The sequence below is a fragment of the Ranitomeya variabilis genome, chromosome 4, assembly GCF_051348905.1.
Source record: "Ranitomeya variabilis isolate aRanVar5 chromosome 4, aRanVar5.hap1, whole genome shotgun sequence".
Lineage (NCBI taxonomy): Eukaryota > Metazoa > Chordata > Amphibia > Anura > Dendrobatidae > Ranitomeya > Ranitomeya variabilis.
Window position 1 is genome coordinate 237,057,563 of NC_135235.1, and position 24,213 is coordinate 237,081,775.

General features: G+C 49.6%; 2 long non-coding RNA genes across 3 annotated transcripts in view; one reads left to right on the forward strand and one right to left on the reverse strand.

Moving 5' to 3' along the window:
* The window catches only part of LOC143770584 (uncharacterized), a 50,612-nt gene extending 28,159 nt beyond the window's left edge, over positions 1–22,453 (reverse strand). For both annotated transcript variants that reach the window (XR_013214668.1, XR_013214669.1), the window contains exons 1-2: positions 22,258–22,453; positions 20,173–20,250 (exon numbers count right to left, since the gene is read on the reverse strand). This is a non-coding gene — a long non-coding RNA (uncharacterized LOC143770584). The remainder of the gene's footprint in view (positions 1–20,172; positions 20,251–22,257) is intronic.
* Positions 22,454–22,546: 93 nt separating this feature from the next.
* The window catches only part of LOC143770587 (uncharacterized), a 115,885-nt gene continuing 114,218 nt past the window's right edge, over positions 22,547–24,213 (forward strand). The window contains exon 1 of the long non-coding RNA XR_013214671.1: positions 22,547–22,795. This is a non-coding gene — a long non-coding RNA (uncharacterized LOC143770587). The remainder of the gene's footprint in view (positions 22,796–24,213) is intronic.

A 24,213-nucleotide genomic window follows, 5' to 3' on the forward strand; every position in this document is an offset into this window, starting at 1 on the left:
ACAGGAGGGGATCGGCTGAGCTGCCGCGGTGGTAGCTCCGTGGGACTTCCTTCTCTTTTATGCAACATCGCGGCTTTAGTGCTCACCGCTGCTGCTTCCTGGTTTCCGCTGGCCGGCTCTGTGTCTCCGGTGGGTGCAATCCTCCCTCCGGAGCTGGGACTGCTGGGCTGCTTCGTATCAGGGAGACCCCGCTTGTTCAGATGAGCTCCGCAGCGTTCTTGAAGCAGAGACGCCACACTTCCGGCTCCACCTTGCGGCCGCATGGCGCTCCCTCTCAGCGCTGCCATCCGGCCTCTCTTCCCGCAGCCACCAGCTGCTTCTGGGTTAACAGGTGATCCGGTAGGCACAAGCTTCTTGCCGGGTTGCTTCCGAAGGGGTGCCTGTGACTTAGAAGAGATGTTTCTAGCCGGGGTATTATAAAGGTCTGGCGCCGCCATTGTATTTCCGGCCTGAGTCCCGGTCATACGCAGACCTCCGTCCCATTCTCTCCTGGCTTTCGGCTCCAGACGAGGGATTCCGCACCAAGTGCCCAGCTTTTTCTTGCTGCATGTCGGTCCTGGCATAATACAGACGCTTTGGGGTCAATATCCACAATTTTAGTATGCTTTAAAAAGCTATATAAGGGGAATTAGCAGGAGCTCTTGCAAAGCACGTCTGCTTCCTTCCCCAGGCAAACCACGCCCCCCAACAGCAGACTTTCTGATGATTCATACCACCATACCTCCCAACCGTCCCGATTTCAGCGGGACAGTCCCGCTTTGGCACCGGGGTCCCGCTGTCCCGCTTCGGGCATTTAAAATCCCGAATTTGCGGCCGCCAGTGAAGCCCCGCCCACTTCCGGGACGTAGAGAGAGCCCGATTACTGTACCCGCAGCTGTTCGTTCCGTTCCCTGCCTGGGACTGTCTGCGTTGTAGCCACGCCCCCTTGAGTTGCCTCACCGCCCGCCTCCGGCTTCCTCCTCAACGTGGGCGGACTCTGAGGACACTAGAGCGGCAGCGCCAGCACCCGGACTGGTTTCTCGTGACCGCGGGAGCAGCGAGCGGGGATCTGCAGACTGACTGTAAGTGAATGTGTCTCTCCCCCTCTCCATGCAGCGCTGCCCGTTACAGCAGAGACTCTGATCTGACAGCATTAGGAGGACTGACACAAACTTTGTCTCCCCATGCAGCGCACCCCGCTCCCACTCTCCCCCTGGTACCCATCCATCGGATTCTCCACCAACCTGGTGCAGCACCCCTCTCCCCATGGTTATCGTTAAAGGGGTATTGTCACCCAAAATGCTAAATACGGCAGCAGCATGCCGACCCCTCACCCCGTTACTCACCTCTGACTCCACCGCCTCAGGAATCTTCGGTCGCACTTCACGTATGCGCACTCCGGGGGTCAGGAGGACCTGGTGCCGGGCAGATGTGCTCCGTGGGTGTTACTATGTTTTTAGCCCTGTCGAACCCATAACACAAATTACATGAACACAAAATGGTGCTCGGTGTATATCAGGGAGATATATACAAAAGGGACTTGGCCCCTATAATAATTATACCAGTAAGGCCGGCGTCACACTCGGCATAAGACAATACGCCACGTATTATACGGCCGTACTACGGGCGTAATACGGAGAAATGTCCCCAAAATATTGATCCGTAGTCAGGGTGTGTCAGCGTATTTTATGCTATGGGGCATTTTATACGTGCCCCATCACGTGGGGCAAGTATACTGTACGCAGCATCATGTGGGGCCATTATACAGTATGGAGCATAATGTGGCCAATGGCCATTGTACAGTATGGAGCGTCGTGTGTGGCCATATTTTTTTGTTCATAATTATTGTTAACGAAACATTGTGATCAGAAGTGCTAAATGGGTGTGGTTGGGGCGTGGCTAGTTGTGAAATGGGTGTGGCCTAAAATTTGCCGCGGCGCGCTACGCGCGCCGCTGACTTTGTCCCTCTTTCCCTTACCCTAAAGTTGGGAGGTATGCATACCACCATTCCTTTTCAGTGATTATGGACCCCACACGCCGTCACTTTGGGGTCAACTATGAATTGTAGCCGACAGCACTTCAACGCAGGAATGCACGTTCCAATCCAATGGCCCAATTGGAGAGAAGTCACAGTCCAGTACAAAAAAGGAACAGCATCCCATTCTGGTGATGAAAGATTAAAAGACCTTTCATCACCTGTATGGGATGCTGTTCCTTTTTTGTACTGGACTGTGGACATTTTCTTAGTCTGATATTTTATACACAGCAAAAAAAATGCATCAAAGTTACAATTAATACTTTCTACAGTAATGGAAATCTGCGTCTGCCGTGTCCGTGTGTAATCTCTGCACCGATTTATTATGTAACCAATAATCTATTGAATTGAAGTTGGCCCCTCGATTCCCACTTTTGCTCTCCCACCTTGCTTGCCCGCTTTCCACTCCACTTTTGCTCGCCCACCTTCCAATCCACTTTTGCTCGCCTGCATTCCAATCCACTTTTGCTTGCCCGCCTTACACTCCACTTTTGCTCTCCTGCCTTTTTGCCCGCTTTTGCTCATTCGCCTTCCTGTCCACTTTTGCTTGCTCGCCTTCCTGTCCGCTTTTCCTCGCCTGTCTTCCTGTACGCTTTTGCTCGTTCGCCTTCCTGTTCGCTTTTGCCCGCCTGCCTTCCTGTCTGCTTTTCCTCGCCTGCTGTCCTGTCCGCTTTTGCTCGACCGCCTTCTTGTCCGCTTTTCCTCGCCAGACTTCCACCCCACTTTTGCTCGCTCATCTTTCACTTCACTTTCGAAAATGGTAAGAGATGTGAAAGGTCATAAATTGTAGCGAAAACTTGCAAAATGTTATTCTACAAAAGTCTAGAGCATCAGATAAAAAATCTCCAGATTTTTTATTTCTTTCACATTTAAAATGTGATTGGAGCATAACACCTGATGTAACAGCAGGATATTACATGCAGCTGTGTGTGTGACTGGAGTATAAGGCCATGTTCCCCTGTAGCAGAAAAGCTGCATTTTTTGTGCAGAAAATGGGTTGTAGATGTGATTTTATGAAAATTCATATTGATTGTGTGTCTAAAGACGCTGTTGAACAGTGTTTTTTTTTTCCTTGGTGCAACAGAAAAAATTGCACTTGGAAAACGCATTTGTGGTTTTATTTTCAGAATCTTAGTGATTAAGGTCACTTAGCTAAAAATCTGCACATTAAATACATAAAAAGGTGAATGCATGAAAAATGCCACGCAAATGCAATGATCAGAGCAGATTAATGTGAAGTACTTTTGGTGCAGACTCCTGAAAAAAGTGTTTGCGTATTCTGGAACATGGCGTAAGCTTGTAAGCGCTGCTCTGCAGTGATGTAACTGTTAAACAGTGTTGAAAACTTTCCAAACTTTGGAAACTGATCCGCTCAAAAGTAAAATGTCAGAAGGTGATTTCAGTGACCCCGAGAAATGTTCTGTGCCACCAGGAGCTGTGCCGCTGACTTCTGCCATCCTGGGGGAGACAGAAGAACACACCGTACAGCACAGATGGACGGCCCGTGATTTTTGAGTTTCTTCGTAGACAAATCTTTGACATTACAAGAAGACGAGGACGTTCTGCATTATTGAGGAGCAGATGCTTGGTGTGAGGACGGGCCGCATCCTCATGTGCTGTGCTCAGCACTTCTGCTCTGCTTCTACTGTTAGCCCAATTCACACCGCAACAGAGACGTTTCTGCTGTAATGATCGATCAAAACATAGAAGAGTGTCTGCATCACGCGGGGATCAATCATGGACACTTGGTGTAACACATCCAGATATTGTAAATCTCCTGATCCTCCATCTGCAACTTGTATAAAGTGTCACGAAACAACGATGGCTTCATTAACAAACAGCGACGGGAGAAGGAAAGTGAAGAGAAACATCTTCAGGCGTCAGGAGTCTCCGACATGAGCCGATCTGACACTAATTGCCACACTTCCAGGCTCCATTGATTTGTCTTTCAATAAAATTCCAAAGCTTGTCCGATCCATCAGTCTCCGGATTGAGTGGTTTTCCTTGGTGAAATGGCGCTTAGCCAGAGACCGCACAACCAACGTCACCTGTGATCGCGGCTAATCACAATGACTGACCAGAGCAATTACACCACAGTGAAGGGGAAGAAGAGCGAAAACCTGCTGCTCCTCCATCAAGGATCAGACCGTCAGCCTCACCTTACAAGACTGAGAGTCCTGACAGTCCTATGTGACACTACAGATAATACTATATCGCTCTGAGTACAGATAAAGTAGTAGGTGTCACCTGCAGTCCTATGTAACACCACAGATAACACAGTGATATCTCTCTGAGTACAGATAATGCAGTAATAATGCAGTAGATGTCATCTGCAGTCCTGTGTAACACCACAGATAATACAATATCACTCTGAGTACAGATAATGTAGATGTCACCTGCAGTCCTATGTAACACCACAGATAACACAGTAATAACTCTGAGTACAGATAATGTAGCAGATGTCACCTGCAGTCCTATGTAACCACAAATAACAGTTTCCTTTTATGCTCTATGTAGAGGGCAGCTGTGGTTGGCAGGAAGGACAAGCGCGTTGAGGCACAGAAACAGGTCATGCTGCTGCTGCTGTCTCGAATGTTTCTCAACTCCATATTGGATTCACAACTTCACTGCAAATGAATTATGTGGTGTTGCTTTATAGTCCATGTTTTATCTCACTCCAGAGCCAGGTTCGCAGCTACACTTCTCAGTTCTGCTTTATAATATCCTATATGATGCTGCTTTCTAGTAAGTGTTTTCTCTCACTCCAGAGCTATATTCATAGCTACCGTTATTCTGCTCAGTTTAGCTGTACAATTTCCTCAATGTTGCAGCTTATATTGTGATATCTGGCCCTGGAAATTGATTAACATCTACACTGCTCAGTATTGCTGTATATAATTTTTTCTCACCCAGTGCTGGATTCACAGCTACACTGCTCAGTACTGCGGTATAATGTCCTCCATGCTACTGTTGCTTCTAAAAATGTGCTAAAAAGAGACAGGAGTGCAGGAATCTCTCATGTCTGTGTATGCTGTTTATTATAGCAGCTAGTCTACACCCACCAGCTCAGAGGAAACTGAAAATTAGAGAGCCCGCAGAGGGGAAAACTGGTGAAATGCAGATACAATTCTTACAAAGGTCACATACTGTGGACACACATGATGGCTTAGTCTGAATAGTCACCTGACATGACAGATATGCTATAATAAAAGACTTTTCAATTACATTGTGTCAATTACTCCCTAACTTCAAAGAAAATGGAAACAATCAGAGGCTGACAACTTGCCCTTACTTAGTGCTGCTTACACAGGCGAGTGTTACAGTGTCTCGGTTTAGACAATCCCCTGTGAGACACATCACTCCCCATCCTGTGCTCCAGGATGATCGTTCTCACCTGCACTGATACATTGTAACATCTCATCAGCTGTGTGAGCGGCACTACATGTATCTCTCTAGGGCAGCACTTCTCCACGCTGACACTTATCCCCAGCACCTCTTCTCACACGTTGGTTGGGATTCGATGTTTTCTGCATTCTGCATGGATCCCCGCTGAAGGCCAAACCATAAAGTCACGCTCTGTAGTTGAATTTTCCATTACAAATGCATTCTCCGCTCTTACAGCTGGATTGTTCCTTTTATGCCAAGCAAATCACCTTCCCTCTCCTCTACATTCATCCAGGTAACTCCGCCGGTGACCGCTCCCACTGTGCCACGTCCAGGAAACTCCGCCGGTGACCGCTCCCACTGTGTCACGGCGAGGTAACTCCACTTTGCCATGTCCAGGCAACTCCGCCGCTGACCGCTCCCACTGTGCCACGTCCAAGTAACTCCACTTTGCCACGTCCAGGTAACTCCGCCGGTGACCGCTCCCACTGTGTCACGGCGAGGTAACTCCACTTTGCCACGTCCAGGTAACTCCGCCGGTGACCGCTCCCACTGTGTCACGGCGAGGTAACTCCACTTTGCCATGTCCAGGCAACTCCGCCGCTGACCGCTCCCACTGTGCCACGTCCAAGTAACTCCACTTTGCCACGTCCAGGTAACTCCGCCGGTGACCGCTCCCACTGTGTCACGGCGAGGTAACTCCACTTTGCCATGTCCAGGCAACTCCGCCGCTGACCGCTCCCACTGTGCCACGTCCAGGTAACTCCGCCGGTGACCGCTCCCACTGTGCCACGTCCAGGTAACTCCGCCGGTGACCGCTCCCACTGTGTCACGTCCAGGTAACTCCGTCGGTGCTCCTATGTGACCTCTGCTCCCAGCTGTACCTCTAGGAGCAGTCACTGCTGCTGGATCCTTTTCTTTGTGGTACAATGATCTCTTCTCTTTTTGGACCACTGTCTTGACTTTGTCTAACCTGCAATCACATGTCAGTATTGCCAGTCCGGGTGTTTTTTTTTTTGGGTTGATATCACGATTTGTTAGGGTTAGGTCTCTTCACTATTACATCAGGTGCTTACATTGCTATGTTTATAATGGAGTTGCAGCGCCCCAGAGTCCTGGTCGTTGCAGTACTGTGGCTCCGCCGCTAAGGGGGGCTATGGTACGTCTGATGGCACTGAAGGAGTTCATCTGACCAGGTATCACATACACCAATACGTTTCACAGTCGGGCCTCTAGGGGGAGCTAAAGGTGCTATTTATCAGGCCACTCCTCACCGTGTGGGTAAACTGGGGGTCAGGCAGGAAGTTAGTGGAGAAAGCTGACTGGGTTGGAACCAGGCAACACCTTGTGGCAGAGGGTGTTGTGGGGGAATATTCGGTAGGGTCCCTGTCAGGTTTGGGACCCTGACAGAGGCCTGGCTACAAGAAAGAACGCCACGGGACCGTGCCTGCTCAGCATAGCGGCGGTGCCCTAAGAAAGGATTAGAAGCGAGATATATTGTGCTGAGTGAGAAACTAGATCAAAGCAAGAGGAGAAATACCAGTAGGAGTCTGTTATGACCCCAGTGGACAGGGTCTCAGAGGAACGTGTAAGTCTGCAAGATACAAAAATCCAGCTCATAGGGCTGTGGTAACTGGGTTGACCAAATAGCTACTCCTAACGCCAACACTAGAAGTAGCCGGGGATCATGCCTACGGTGATCGCTAGATGACTCGCGCCAGCCGGAGAATCTAACTACCCCTAGGAGAAGAAAACAAAGACCTCTCTTGCCTCCAGAGAAAGGGACCCCAAAGCAAGATACAAGCCCCCCACAAATAATAACGGTGAGGTAAGAGGAAATGACAAACACAGAAATGAACCAGGTTCAGCAAAGAGAGGCCAGCTTACTAATAGCAGAATATAGCAAGATAACTTATCTGGTCAACAAAAACCCTATAAAAATCCACGCTGGAGATTCAAGAACCCCCGAACCGTCTAACGGTCCGGGGGGAGAACACCAGCCCCCTAGAGCTTCCAGCAAAGGTCAGAATACAGATAGGAACAAGCTGGACAAAAATACCAAACAAAACAAAAGCAAAAAGCAAAGAAGCAGACTTAGCTTGAAAAACAGGAACCAGGATCAGAGGACAAGAGCACAACAGATTAGCTCTGATTTAAACGATGCCAGGCATTGAACTGAAGGTCCAGGGAGCTTATATAGCAACGCCCCTGAACTAACGGCCCAGGTGAGGATATAGGAAAAGACAGACGCTCCAGAGTCAAATCACTAATGACCACTAGAGGGAGCAAAAAGCAAAATCACAACAGGAGTCGTGCTGTAAGACCGAGGCAACATCCTACTGAGGCGCACAACCGGCGGCCGGAACGCCGAGGAAGTATTTATATATCTAGCTCCAAGCAATACTTCAAACCAACGGCAGGACAGTCAGTCTCAGGCGGGCTGTCTCACATACATCACCTATGAAGACATGGGGGGCGCACTAGGAGAGGGGCGACTCTAGGGTCCCGGAAGAGCTCCGAGCCTACTCGTCATACGGGTGCCGTCCTAACCAGAACATCAGGGAGGGACGGAGGAGAAGAACATCATCCGAACGAGTTGTGAGGGAACATCAGAAACAGACACAACAGTTGTGGGGTACTATCCCGTAAGCACAGCAGGGGAGGACCACAACACATAGCGCTAGCAGGAAGGCACAGATTTCCACCTGCAAAGAGAACTCTGGAGGTGCCATTGGGCCGGCCGGACTTGCGTAGCCTGGTGAACCGTATTCCGGACTGAGGACCCGGAGATCTTCAGTAAAGAGGTAAAGAGACTGCAACCTGGTGTCCTCGTTATTTACTGCACCGCACCACCACCACTATCTCTATCATTCACTGTACGCCCCTCAGCAGGGTCACGGACCGGGCCTAGCCACTCTGACAACCCCAGAGCAGAGACTCAGAGGCCCGGTACCGGGTACCCCTCGGCCCTGCGGCAGTGGGGGCGCTACAACTTGGCGTCACGAACAGGATCTACTTAAGCCTGAGGAATCGGGTCATGTGTGCCTTGGAACTGTGATTTATTGTGCTTGGACTGTACTTTATTGTAAAGACTGTGCTGTGCCACTTGCCGCCAAAATCCGCCGCCATTACAGCGCTGAGGAGAGCGCAGGAGAAGAAGAGGGCGTGGAATAGGCGTGGGCAAGCTGGAGAGCGCGAACGACAATGGCCGCCCAGTCTAAATATTTCTGCACCGTGAGGACGTGTCCGTCAGCAGCAGAAATCCACCTCCTAATCCTCAATGGGGGCGGAGACAGAGAAAACGAAACCGCCCACGAAGGAGAGAGCGGGAAAAGAACCAGGAAGCGACTCACGTGGAGGACGCCATGGCCAGCAGCTCAGAACCCGAATGTGGGGTAGAAGCAGAAGTCTCCCCCAACTACCCAGACGAATACTGCAGCCAATTCTCTGCGGACAGCGCTGATCTGTTGCAGGCTGAGATGGGAGACCTGATCCACCAGCTCCTTCAGCTAAACGCGGAGGCCCAGGCTCCGCACCAGGTGGCGCCGGAAGAAGGTCCTCCGACATCGGATCCTGTACCACTACCGGAGTTGTTGCTGGGACCCTCGCCGACACCGCCAGCGGAACCTGCCACGGAGGAGGAACCTGCATCGGCTGGTGAGTCCGTCGACCCTGTCCTGCCAGCAGAGGAATTGTTAATAGGCCCCGTCGCGGCACCCCCTCTCCCTGGGACCCATAGACTCCAACGCCTGTTACCATGGGAGGGGGCCACGGGCATGGAACACCGCCTGAAGGCCCCAATCGCGCCAACCACCCTGTTGTGTGAGACCCGTGCGGAGCGCACGGTATACCGCTGGGTGAACCCAGGATCCGACCTCATGGGGTTCCCCGGGGTGAAGACACGGGAAGGGGAGATGGTGCAGGCCCTGAGCTGGGAGGAATACCAGGCCCAGCTGGAACAGCAGTGGAAAGAGAAGGAAAAGGAGTACCAGGCCGGGCTGTAGGTCTACCATCAGAAAGACTTGGCGGTCAAGGACTGGGCCCGCAAGGACCCCACCGCTCACCAGGCCCTGCACAGGCAGGGGATCATCACCACCTTCAAGCTCCGCGGAGGCTGGGGCTTCATTAAAGAGCCGGGTCTGTATGCGGAGGTGTTTGTAAACCGAAGGGATGTTGAGTCGCATCTCAGAGAGGGCCACCCAGACCGGGATCTCTACCCGGGGGATGAAGTCTCGTACACCAGGCACTTTGGGGAAAAAGGGTGGTTTGCCCTGAATGTCCGCAAGAGGCAGAACCCTGTGACCCCCCTGGTTAAGGTGCCAGTGAAGCTAACCCCTGTAGCAAAGGTGCCCCCTTGTGGTCAGCCCCTGGTCATTGCCAGGACCACCGAGATCACTCCAACGTGCACTATGGTCAAGACCACAACGTGCAGCATCGTCACTTCAACCACCATCGTGGCCAAGGAGGCGCCTCCTCAGGCGGGTGGTGCTTCTGCTGCTCCAGCATCGAAGACAGTGGGTACACAAACCCCCAGATGGGACAGTACTCCACCTTACGCAGTGCCAGGCGGCGAGCAATATCCTAAGGGGTTGCCTCCGCCGGTGCTGCCCCCTGATTGGTTTAAGTAAATATCTGAACACTTTGCAACTGTAAATAGTTCATTGTTTTCCTCTGCTATGTTGCTGCTAAAACCCGTTCAGGGCTAACTCGTAAAGGGATCCCTTTGTTGACCCGGGATCCCTATTGCTTTTTGGTTATTTTCTATTTTCTTCTTTGTTATCAAGAACTGCCGCAATCATGAACAGTGCATGATACAAACTGCGTGTAAATAGTTTGCACCTTCTTAAAGGTGCTCCCGTATAGGGTTAGTCAGTGAGTCCTCTTAGGAGCCATGTAAGGATGGCTCAGTGATTTCAAACTGAAAGTAAATGTTATGTTCTATACTGTGTATAGTAGTTGAAAAGGCAGAAGGCCCGGGCTGAAAGGGGCGGTCCTGTAAAGAAAGGAGAGGCAGTAGGTCTGGAGCATCTAGGACAGGCGGTCCTGCAGATTTAAAGAAGGAGTATGAAGTTAATTGCCTTATAATGTATTATAAGAAGGTCTTTAGTGGATTTAGAGTGTACATCCTTAAAGGCAATGTTAAATTATTGTTCAACAATTTTGCACTTAGTAGAATACCCGGTTGGGTAAAAGAAAGTTAGTTATAGCATGTTGCTATAATATTTAACCATGTTTTGTAACGTTCAAGTGCCCTCACCTCCCATAAAGGGAAGACTGTTTAAATATGCTTACTGTTATTGCACTCACAAAAAGTGTATGTCTTTTTGCTAACCTGTATTGTTGTTTTCTTCCCAGTCCCGGAGTACTGGATTTAACCGGGGGGGAGTGCAGCGCCCCAGAGTCCTGGTCGTTGCAGTACTGTGGCTCCGCCGCTAAGGGGGGCTATGGTACGTCTGATGGCACTGAAGGAGTTCATCTGACCAGGTATCACATACACCAATACGTTTCACAGTCGGGCCTCCAGGGGGAGCTAAGGGTGCTATTTATTAGGCCACTCCTCACCGTGTGGGTAAACTGGGGGTCAGGCAGGAAGTTAGTGGAGAAAGCTGACTGGGTTGGAACCAGGCAACACCTTGTGGCAGAGGGTGTTGTGGGGGAATATTCGGTAGGGTCCCTGTCAGGTTTGGGACCCTGACAGAGGCCTGGCTACAAGAAAGAACGCCACGGGACCGTGCCTGCTCAGCATAGCGGCGGTGCCCTAAGAAAGGATTAGAAGTGAGATATATTGTGCTGAGTGAGAAACGAGATCAAAGCAAGAGGAGAAACACCAGTAGGAGTCGTGCTGTAAGACCGAGGCAACATCCTACTGAGGCGCACAACCGGCGGCCGGAACGCCGAGGAAGTATTTATATATCTAGCTCCAAGCAATACTTCAAACCAACGGCAGGACAGTCAGTCTCAGGCGGGCTGTCTCACATACATCACCTATGAAGACATGGGGGGCGCACTAGGAGAGGGGCGACTCTAGGGTCCCGGAAGAGCTCCGAGCCTACTCGTCATACGGGTGCCGTCCTAACCAGAACATCAGGGAGGGACGGAGGAGAAGAACATCATCCGAACGAGTTGTGAGGGAACATCAGAAACAGACACAACAGTTGTGGGGTACTATCCCGTAAGCACAGCAGGGGAGGACCACAACACATAGCGCTAGCAGGAAGGCACAGATTTCCACCTGCAAAGAGAACTCTGGAGGTGCCATTGGGCCGGCCGGACTTGCGTAGCCTGGTGAACCGTATTCCGGACTGAGGACCCGGAGATCTTCAGTAAAGAGGTAAAGAGACTGCAACCTGGTGTCCTCGTTATTTACTGCACCGCACCACCACCACTATCTCTATCATTCACTGTACGCCCCTCAGCAGGGTCACGGACCGGGCCTAGCCACCATGACAACCCCAGAGCAGAGACTCAGAGGCCCGGTACCGGGTACCCCTCGGCCCTGCGGCAGTGGGGGCGCTACAGAGTTATTTTGGATTTTTTTAAAGTTCCTTTTAGTTCTTTGGGTTTGCTTTTTAGTTTATTGCAAACAGCAGAAAGTTTGTACATTTTTATGAATAAATCAATTTTGCAAAGAGAGGGGGAGGGGAATAATTGTCACTATCTGTATTATAAAGGAGGCGATCAGCAGTGAATTCCCCACTTTATGGATTTTACCCAGCAGGGGGCATGCAATCTCTTACTGCCCCTCACTTTCTTTCTGGAAATAGATGGAAATGTTAAATAAATACATTTATTTCCATTCAGTTGTTTTTGTGAAATGTTGTGGTTAAATGCTAAAAGTTTCTCCACTGTTTGGATCCCTCCCCCGGTTTATTTTAAGCTCAGACTTAACACAGCGCCACTTTTACACATCTCCCATTGTGAAAACATTTTAGCATTTAATAAAATCTTTAACTCCCCAGGAGGCCGAGGCCCTGAATATGTGGAACTGGTGATGTCGATACAAAGAAATCAGAAACCACAAAACTTAAAGGAGAAGACCAAAGCAACAACTGGATAGGAAAAGGCAAAACATTTACTCCTCAAGTGACCCTGAAAACATTTGTCAGGAGGTTTATATTCTGCATCACCTCCAGCTCTACCCCCTACCAGTCCAGAGCAGCACAGGTCTAATACTCAGCTGCTGTGCATGTCCCTCCCAGTGTACTCTGCTCCTAAATATACTGTGCTTGCCTCTCCCAAACAACATACTCTTAAATACTCTGTGCTGCTGTACTTGGCCCTCCCAAAGAGCATACTGTTCCCTAAATACTCTGTGCTCTGCTGTGCTTGTCTCTCCTAAAGAGCATACTCTTCTCTTAAATACTCTGTGCTGTTGTGCTTGACCCTCCCAAAGAGCATACTCTTCCCCTAAATACTCTGTGCTGCTGTGCTTGGCCCTCCAAAAGAGCATACTCTTCCCCTAAATACTCTGTGCTGCTGTACTTGGCCCTCCCAAAGAGCATACTCTTTCCCTGAATACTCTGTGCTGCTGTACTTGGCCCTCCAAAAGAGCATACTCTTCTCTTAAATACTCTGTGCTGCTGTGCTTGCCTCTCCCAAAGAGCATACTCTTCTCTTAAATACTCTGTGCTGTTATGCTTGGCCCTCCCAAAGAGCATACTCTTCTCTTAAATACTCTGTGCTGCTGATGACACTACTTTTACCACCTAGCTTTCAATCCAAGACCTTCCAGAAGATCAGCACACGCCTCTCCTGAAATACTCTGTGCCTCATCTGTAACTCTCAGTCTATGACCTACCACAGGAGCAACACTTTCCTCTGCTGAAATACTCTGTGCTGATAGAGATCCTGCTTCGCCACATAATCAACACACTCTTCGGGCATACTCTGTGCTACTGGGAGTACGCTTCTCCATCCACTATTTATTTCCTAATGTATGACAAGATCAGCATATTAATTTCCTGAAAAACTCTGTGCTGCTGAAAGGACATAAGCTATGTTTCTCTTGGTGAACAAATATCAAAGACTCTTCCAAGCAGAAAAAACAGGTGTGAACAGTCCCTTATAATCTGTGTTGCTGCGGTCTCTGCACCTCTGTGATATTGCTGTGGTCTCTGCTTCTTGCTCTCTGCACCTGTGAGGGTCTGTGCACACAGTCAGTAATCGGCAGCGCTTTGCATCCAAAGAGCTGACGTCTTTTTAACGCAGGTGATTCCGCATGTGTTCATTGAACCGTGCAGAATCACCGCGCCCAATACATTGTACGGGTGACATTTATCTTGCGGAGACTGAGCATCTCCGCAATATAGACATGATGCGGTCTGGAAAGACGCGCCGCATGTCCGTCTCCTCAGGTGAACCGTGGGAGTCTCTGGACTCCCATCCACTATGCTGTAACATCTGAATGCTGCGGCTTCTTCTTCCAAAAAAGCAGAGCAAAACGTGCATCGGGGCAGAGGGACTTCATCGCATTCACCGGACTTGTGCAATATAAGGTACTGCATTCATCCATTCACTACTAGGTTTCAGTTGGCCTTATGAGCTAACCCCCAGTCGTATTTTGATAATGATTTGATGATAACTATATTTATGTCTTTTAATACACAGTTTTTTCCACTTGGTATGTTTTTATAGCAGCCATTTTTTTTCATCCATTACCTTTTGTTTTTTTGACTGGAGTTTGTCATGGTTTCCTTTTATTTTTGCACCTTACACAGTGAACCTTTCTCCCACCCTATTTATTCATTGCTTTAGCATCATATTATGGGTTAATTAACCTTCGTTATTCAGACACACTTTGTAGCCTGAGTATTACACTTAATAGTATTGCAACATACACTATTTTTTTAGTTAATCAATGAACTCTGGAATTTTTGGTGTCACTGAATGTACTATCCCTTTATAATGGTGTGAATATCGTCCCTCTTTTAATTCCATCACCTTTCTTTCCTACAGTGTTTTTTATATTATTATGAATAAAAACTATGTTTCAATCTTCATTTTAATTGTACTTCCTTCTTTTTTTTACCTTGGTTATATCAATGAGGTATTTTTTGTGTAATTTCACTATAAACTCTTGGCTGGTGCTTCCCCTAGTTGCAGGTTGTGGTATTACAGCACTGTTTTCTTGCATGTTTTTTTCTGTTGGGGTAAGTAAAATCTGGCACAGATTTTTGGGTAGATTTGTAAAATTCACCCCCTGGAGGGTACATGACCAACACAACTTCGGTCATGCGTTTCCAGATGCAATTTTTTTTCTTGATAGTTCTAAAACTTTTGGTCTTTGTTGGATGATAAGTCATAAAAATTAATATAATCTGCAGAAAAACTGTGCACTTGTCAGGTCCAGAGGAGCAGGGATGCAGCAATGCCCAGTGCAGCAATATACTGTATCTTCCTAGTCTGGGACATTATGTCGGACGTCTGTAGATGTTCTGATTGCTCCAATTATAAAGATCTAGGACACGTCACATTGTAGCAGATTTGCTGTGAATTGTCCCCTGTGCGACTTCTGCAGATGCTTTGGTGCCCAGGGACTCTCTCTCTCTCTGTTTTATGCGCTCCCTCTCGGTGCTTTGTCTGCCTCCACAAGGGACCCATAGACTGAATCTGGGACACAGAGCGTCAATGTTACATACAATAATCTCTGGAAGTGTACAATTATGGGTCCAACATCTCCTGATGTCAAGGAATTTGCCGGATGCATTAATCTTAGTCTTGCCATCGGCAAAAGTAAACACCTAAAACCGCTTAATGAAGTCCGCAGGAGAGCGAGACCCCCTCATGAGACCACTGTCTCCCCAGTATTCCCTAAACTGAAAGAATGTCAATTACATAGAACTTCACAAGCCGTCCTCGTCTATCAATTTTTTTTTAAAGGTTGGGTGACCATGAATATGGTAATTACTGCACTCAGCCTTTCAGAATCTGCATGGCAGGTTAGTCAAGCAATGCAAAGATGGGAGATATATGGATGTAGACAACTTTAATGCCACATACTCAATGGAGTGTGATGGATTGTGTCACTGATGGACACAGAGGAGGCCCAGGTGCAAGAACGATATATGGGATCTCTGCAGTTCAATGGCTCATTATAATCTACAATTCCACATGTTTTTGGGGTGTAAATGGGTTGTACTGTGGGGACATCATACTGTGTATGGGGGAATGTACTGTGGGGGCATCATACTGTGTGTGAGGAATGTACGGTAGGAACATCATACTGTGCATGAGGAATGTACTGTGGGGACATCATACTGTGTATGAGGAATGTACTGTGGGGACATCATACTGTGTGGGGAGAATGTACTGTAGGGCCATCATACTGTGTGGGGGGAATGTACTGTGGAGACATCACACTGTGTGGAGGGAATGTACTGTGGGAACATCATACTGTGTATGAGGAATGTACTGTAGGGACACCATACTGTGTGAAGAATGTACTGTGTGGGGGGAATGTACTGTGGGAACATCATACTGTGTATGAGGAATGTACTGTAGGGACACCATACTGTATGGGGGGAATGTACTGTGGGGACATAATACTGGGTGGGGGGAAAGTACTGTGGGGACACCATACTATGTGGGGGGAATGTACTGTTAGGACATCATCCTGTGTGGGGGGAATGTACTATGGGGACATCATACTGTGTGTGGGGGGGGGAATGTACTGTAGGGGCACCATACTGTGTGGGGGGAATGTATTGTGAGGACATCATACTGTGTGGGGGAATGTACTGTAGGGACACCATACTGTGTGGGGGAATGTACTGTGAGGACATCATACTGTGTGTGGGGGGGGAATGTACTGTAGGGACACCATACTGTGTGGGGGGATGTACTGTGAGGACATCATACTGTCTGGGGGGAATGTACTGTGGGGACACCATACTGTGTGTGGGGGAATGTACTGTGTGGACATCATACTGTGTGGGGGAATGTACTGTGGAGACATCATACTGTGTGGGGGGAATGTACTGTAGGGACACCATACTGTATGGGGGGAATGTACTGTGGGGACACCATACTCTGTGTGAGGAATGTACTGTAGGGACACCATACTGTGTGGGGGGAATGTACTGTGGGGACACCATACTCTGTGTGAGGAATGTACTGTGGGGACATCATACTGTGTGTGAGGAATGTACGGTAGGAACATCATACTGTGCATGAGGAATGTACTGTGGGGACATCATACTGTGTATGAGGAATGTACTGTGGGGACATCATACTGTGTGGGGAGAATGTACTGTAGGGCCACCATACTGTGTGGGGGGAATGTACTGTGAGGACATCATACTGTGTGTGTGTGGGGGGGGAATGTACTGTGAGGACATCATACTGTGTGGGGGGAATGTATTGTGGAGACATCACACTGTGTGGAGGGAATGTACTGTGGGAACATCATACTGTGTATGATGAATGTACTGTAGGGACACCATACTGTGTGAAGAATGTACTGTGTGGGGGGAATGTACTGTGGGAACATCATACTGTGTATGAGGAATGTACTGTAGGGACACCATACTATATGGGGGGAATGTACTGTGGGGACATAATACTGGGTGGGGGGAAAGTACTGTGGGGACACCATACTATGTGGGGGGAATGTACTGTGAGGACATCATACTGTGTGGGGGGAATGTACTATGGAGACATCATACTGTGTGTGGGGGGGAATGTACTGTAGGGGCACCATACTGTGTGGGGGGAATATACTGTGAGGACATCATACTGTGTGGGGGAATGTACTGTAGGGACACCATACTGTGTGGGGGAATGTACTGTGAGGACATCATACTGTGTGTGGGGGGGAATGTACTGTAGGGACACCATACTGTGTGGGGGGATGTACTGTGAGGACATCATACTGTCTGGGGGGAATGTACTGTGGGGACACCATACTGTGTGTGGGAGAATGTACTGTGTGGACATCATACTGTGTGGGGGAATGTACTGTGGAGACATCATACTGTGTGGGGGGAATGTACTGTAGGGACACCATACTGTGTGGGGGGAATGTACTGTGGGGACACCATACTCTGTGTGAGGAATGTACTGTGGGGACATCATACTGTGTGGGGGAATGTACTGTGGAGACATCATACTGTGTGGGGGGAATGTACTGTAGGGACACCATACTGTGTGGGGGGAATGTACTGTGGGGACACCATACTCTGTGTGAGGAATGTACTGTGGGGACATCATACTGTGTGGGGGGAATGTACTGTGAGGACATCATACTGTGTGGGGGGAATGTACTGTGAGGACATCATACTGTATGGGGGGAATGTACTGTGAGGACATCATACTGTGTACTGTGGGGCTTCATACTGTGTTGGGGGAATGTATATTAGGTACTTCATACTGTTCGGGGGGGAATGTACTATGGGGACATCATACTGTTCGGGGGGAATGTACTGTGGGGACATCATACTGTTCGGGGGGGAATGTACTGTGGGGCCTTCATACTGTATGTTGGGGGAATGTACTGTGGGGACATCATACTGTGTGTTGGGGAAGGTACAGTATATTAGGTACTTCACACTGTTCGGGGGGAGGGGAATATACTGTGGGGCCTTCATACTGTGTGTTGGGGAAGGTATATTACGTACTTCATACTGTTCGGGGGGGGGGGAATGTACTGTGGGGCCTTCATACTGTGTGGTGACTATAAAAGCATTATCATACTATGCATAAACGCTAAGGGGTGGTTTCTATGTGGGCACACATAAAGAACTTGGTGGGTTTAAGGGTGTTGGCAAGCAAGTTTCAGGTTTGATTATGTTTTTTTGCTACATTTGTATCGGTCATTCAGGAGCCTATACAGCTGGCTGACAACTCCAAGCAATAACTCTGAGGGATAAATATTTAATAACCTTGTGAGTGGAGGGATCTTGGGGTCTTTCTGTAGGTTTGGGGCCATCGGTGCAGCATGCAATGCATCTAGCTCACAGTTGCCCCCCCTTACCCTGGCTCCAGTTTTATATCGGCAGGTTATATGGAGGGGTTCTTATATAACAAAGCCGCTCCAGTGGCTGTAAACCCAACTGATGACTAAGTATACAGAAGCCTGGGTAACTCGGACCCCTCAGATCTTGCGCTCACTGTGTACAGAAGCCCAGGCCGGCCTCATATATGCTAATTCCATTTTAATGCGCTCCCAATTCTTGGGCCGCTGGAGCTGCAGTAAGTTATAATTACACCTAATTGGTAATTCCAACATTACAAATCTCTCGGATAAATTATCCCCGGTTAATGGCCCCCAGAGAACCGCCACCGATTTCCCTTTTTAGTGTAACTGTATCAAATCATAAAAATGAGAATTCATCGCTGGATGGGTTGGAGGGAGAAGTCATAAAAGCAGATTTTCTTTTTTGTGTGCCGTGCAAGTAAAGAGTGTTTTCTCGAGGATTCGCTCAGGCGCCGTTGGCCTTTCTCGGGGTCAGAAGCCATTTTTACGTCAAGCCTGGTGTGGTCGGATCCGTTCCTTGCATTACCCGGGGTGCATAGGCTGAAGTGTGGGCTCTGAGGGTCAATATAAGTGAACGACATCGCCAGACAAACGTCGGGTCGTACACAAACAAACCGCACTGATGCTCGTAAATACTTTATGTCTACTTGTGGTCAGGGCTGCCACTAGAAATTTCGGGGCCCCATACTGGCAAAATTTTCGGGGCCCCCTTGAGACTCCACCCAGGCTCCACCCCAGCCCCGCCTCCATGCTCCACCCCTCGAACTGTCCACAGTCCCACCGCTCTCTCTTGGAAAAACTCCACTTCTCACCAATCACACATTGAGGGTACGTGTCCACCTTCAGGATGGCCAGCGGTTTCGTCAGAGCGGCAAACCCGCTCGGCGCTAAGCCCCGCCCCCTACTGTGACGCGATGATGCCGGATGTGTTCATTGCACACATCTGGGATCATCGCACCCCACACATAGGGCCCTGTGTTATAGCTTGCGGCGTCGCAGCTGCCGCAAGGAACACGGACATGCTGCGATCTTAAAAGAAGCACCGCATGTCCGGAGTCGCAGGGCCGACGGGTGCGTGTTACCACGCATAGTGGAGACGAGATTTCCTAAAATCCCCTTCACTATGCTGGAACATCTGGACGCTGCGTGTTTGACGCTGTGGCCCCACCCACGCAGCGTCAAACACGCAGCGTTTACTTAACGTGGACACATACCCTAACAGTTCCCATCACCAGATCACACATATAGCCGGCAGCTTTTGTAAGCCGCCACCATAACACGGTAGACTCTTTTGGCCGGGCACTACTCTGCTGTAACCTATTAAATATTTGTTAAAATATGCAAAACAATTTAGGTATATTTTTATTTATTTTTCAATTTTTAAAATGACCAATAATATCACATAAAAAGAACAAATACCGCTACACCATGACAAGATGACATATTACCACCACAGTGATCGAATAATATCACATACAAAGAACAAATACCGCTACACCATGACCAGATGACATATTACCACCACAGTGATCGAATAATATCACATACAAGGGACAAATACCGCAACACCATGTCCAGACCACATATTACCACCACATAGTGACTGAATACTACAATTCTGATCAGTAATAAAAAAAAAGCACCACACTATCACCATAAGTGCCATTATACACAGGAGATCTCTACTTAGTATGCAGTGTCTGTGTACAGATAATACAGTGATCACTAGTGAAATTATACACAGGAGCTCTGTATATAGTATACAGTGTATAGTGTCAGTGTATAGGTAACACTGACTCACCAGTGACGTCTCTATGTGAAGTCCTTCATCTTTCATCCAGCACAGACCGCCATCATGTCTTCCAGCCAGGACTCGTTTCTGCAGGAAATAACACAGTTATCTCGAGCTCCGCTTGTAGAACACATTACTTAATTTTTCCCAACTTCTACATTACACCGCATAAAGAAAAAGAGGCGACATAGTGTCACTCTACACAGTAACAGGACCGCCCCCTCATTTCAAACACTGTCCTCAAAAAATAAATACATCACTGCAGTAATAATATCCCTTAATTAGCCCCTATGGTAATAATATTCGCCATCCTGGCCCCCGTGTGTCTCATTCCTGGCGTCAGCCATATGTTCTCCCATCCTGCCCTCATGAGTATCCTTTCTGCACCATATGATCTCCCCATCCTGCCCCATCTGTCTCCATCGTATCCATCCTGCACAACCTGTCTCCAATTCTGCCCCCAGTGTCTCCAGTCATGCCCCCATGTCTTTCATCATACCCCATATCTCCATTCTGCCCCTGTGTCCAGCATCATAGCCCCTGTGTCCAGCATCATTCATAGCCCCTGTGTCCAGCATCATTCATAGCCCGTGTCCAGCATCTCAGCCCCTGTGTCCAGCATCTCAGCCCGTGTCCAGCATCTCAGCCCCTGTGTCCAGCATACTGCCCCTGTGTCCAGCATACTGCCCCTGTGTCCAGCATCTCTGCCCCCTGTGTCCAGCATACTGCCCCGTGTCCAGGATCTCTGCCCCCTGTGTCCAGCATCTCTGCCCCTGTGTCCAGCATCTCTGCCCCTGTGTCCAGCATCTCTGCCCCTGTGTCCAGCATAATGCCCCCTGTGTCCAGCATCTCTGCCCCCAGTGTGTCCAGCATTCTGCCCCATGTCCAGCATCTCTGCCCCTTTGTCCAGCATACTGCCCCTTTGTCCAGCATACTGCCCCTTTGTCCAGCATACTGCCCGTGTCCAGCATCTCTGCCCCCGTGTCCAGCATACTGCCCGTGTCCAGCATCTCTGCCCCTGTGTCCAGCATACTACCCCTGTGTCCAGCATCTCTGCCCCTTTGTCCAGCATCTCTGCCCCTGTGTCCAGCATACTGCCCGTGTCCAGCATACTGCCCCTGTGTCCAGCATACTGCCCCTGTGTCCAGCATACTGCCCCTGTTTCCAGCATCTCTGCCCCTTTGTCCAGCATTCTGCCCCGTGTCCAGCATCTCTGCCCCTTTGTCCAGCATACTGCCCCTGTTTCCAGCATCTCTGCCCCTGTGTCCAGCATACTGCCCCTTTATCCAGCATACTGCCCGTGTCCAGCATCTCTGCCCCTGTGTCCAGCATCTCTGCCCCTGTGTCCAGCATCTCTGCCCCGTGTACAGCATCTCTTCCCCCTTTGTCCAGCATTCTGCCCCTTTGTCCAGCATCTCTGCCCCTTTGTCCAGCATACTGCCCCTTTGTCCAGCATTCTGCCCCCTGTGTCCAGCATTCTGCCCCCTGTGTCCAGCATTCTGCCCCCTGTGTCCAGCATTCTGCCCCCTTGTCCAGCATACTGCCCCCTGTGTCCAGCATCTCTGCCCCTTGTGTCCAGCATCTCTGCCCCCTGTGTCCAGCATCTCTGCCCCCTGTGTCCAGCATCTCTGCCCCCTGTGTCCAGCATCTCTGCCCCGTGTCCAGCATCTCTGCCACTGTGTCCAGCATCTCTGCCCCCTGTCCAGCATCTCTGCCCCCTGTGTCCAGCATCTCTGCCCCCTGTGTCCAGCATCTCTGCCCCTGTGTCCAGCATCTCTGCCCCCTGTGTCCAGCATCTCTGCCACTGTGTCCAGCATCTCTGCCCCCTGTGTCCAGCATCTCTGCCACTGTGTCCAGCATCTCTGCCCCCTGTGTCCAGCATCTCTGCCCCCTGTGTCCAGCATCTCTGCCCCCTGTGTCCAGCATCTCTGCCCCCTGTGTCCAGCATCTCTGCCCCCTGTGTCCAGCATCTCTGCCCCTGTGTCCAGCATACTGCCCGTGTCCAGCTTTCTGCCCCAGCATGTCCAGCGTTCTGCCCCGGGCCCCACTCCCCTGGGATCGCCGCTCTGAAAAAAAAAAAAGCCGAGTTCTTACCTTGCCATGCTCCTGCGGCGGGGAACCTCACTTCCTCCACGCAGCCGCAGGTGAAGGACGCACTCGCCGGCGGCTGACAATGACGTCAGACGCCGGCGAAGTGCGACTGCGCACTGCGGCCGCTGAAGTCAGCTGCCAGCCTCCGACTGGCTGGCGGCGGCCGGCGGCTGTTAACTATTGACGTGCGGGCACGGGCCCGCACGTCAATAGTGTCCCGCAGCGCCGGCAGGGGGGGGGCCCGCAGCGCCGGCAGGTGGGGGGCCCGCAGCGCCGGCAGGGGGGGGCCCGGTGAGCAGATTAGACGGGGCCCGATGCGGGCCCCCTCTGCTCACCGGGCCCCATACGCCAGTCATGGCTGTCATGCCCTGATGGCGGCCCTGCTTGTGGTTTATGATTTCGCCATCGCACACGAGGCCCAGAAAACATTTAGCCGTTTATGAGGCAGGATGTGCCAAGCTGTTTTATACCTGGGAAAATGGAAATATCTCCGATAAAACCCCCACACGTCACGGAGCGCCGAGCACGGGGACTCATAAAGGTAAAGTCTTAAAGCGTCCGATCCCAGTACAGAGCAGAAGCGCCCGTGTAGTCAGGGGTCATATTCCCAGCAGGCCAGGGGGAGGTTTCAGCTTCTAAATGTTAGCAAAAATATGATTATTCACTGACAGCAAGCAGAGGCCGATAAATAGAGCCGCACATTGGAAAGTAATGGCACTTAAGAACTTCTAATCATTTACCATATTGAAGATCTCTGCTTGCTGTTAAGGTATAATTCACATTCAGACGCTGAAAACCTGTCTTGACTTAGGCCTGTACACACAGGCGGAGGTTTGTTACAATGTGTCAGTCTAGGCAATTCTTTGAGCTAAATCCAGGGCCGCACTCATCTTGCCTGTAAGCTACACTGATACATTGGAACAAGCCAAGCAGCTAAGCAGCTGTGGGACGACCGGTCACCAGCGGCCCCTGCAGAAACCGGTAGAAAACCGGAGAGATATTGAGCTAGAAGATACTGCCTGTTCCTAGATAGTAAAAACGTTTTTTTTTTGTTTTATTTTTAATGTGTCCCATTTATTGGACTTTTGCTTGCTGTCAGTGAAAGGAAATAATCATGGTTTATATTCTGGGGCTGTCTGATGGTAACAACTATGTTGTCAAATGTTTTACAGTAGTGATATGTTCACTGGCCAGCAGAGAGGCCCGTCATTGGGAGAGGAGAGCACAACGGTGAGACTCATCGTCCCTTGTAAAATGTGTTGGTGTAACACACTTAAAGGGATTGTCCAAGATTAAAAAATAAAATAAAATCTGCTAAAAAATAAGTACTTTTACTCAAATGGTGAATTCCCCTCTGCTCCAGTCGTCGCCACCAGTCCTCTTGATTTGTCATGCAGCTGACTATATGCATGTGACCACTGCAGCCAATCACTTGCCTCAGTGGTGATTCTTGCAGGTATGAAGTAAGAGTACCAAGGCCAGTGATTGGCTGCAGTATTCACATACAGCTTTTCATCATTGCAGGGAAAGTGACCAGGACTGTCAGGGACCACTGAGTAAAGTGGGTAGAAATCATGGACAGTCACTTTACACTGGCCGTGCAGTCAGTCTGATGGGGTTGTGAAGTGCGCCCATGTAGTTCAGGTGTCAGATTGGGTCCTTGGATTCTACAGGACCACTTTCACACATTATCTAGGACCGTGTCCGGTATGGGGACTTTGTTTTACATTTTGTACTGTTCCAGTTCTAGTCTTGGATACTGTACTGAACCCTGCATCTGTGTGAGCTGCACATTGCCATGAGGATTTCTACACAGTAATGCAGCAGGCAGAGAACATGGAAATGAAATGATAAAGCACAAAGTGTATCAGGGAGTTGCAGAAGCTGTCATTATGCCTGGATGAGGCGCGGCGGAGCTCCGCTAGTGTAATCGTCACCAGGACCTGATGGTCTCACATC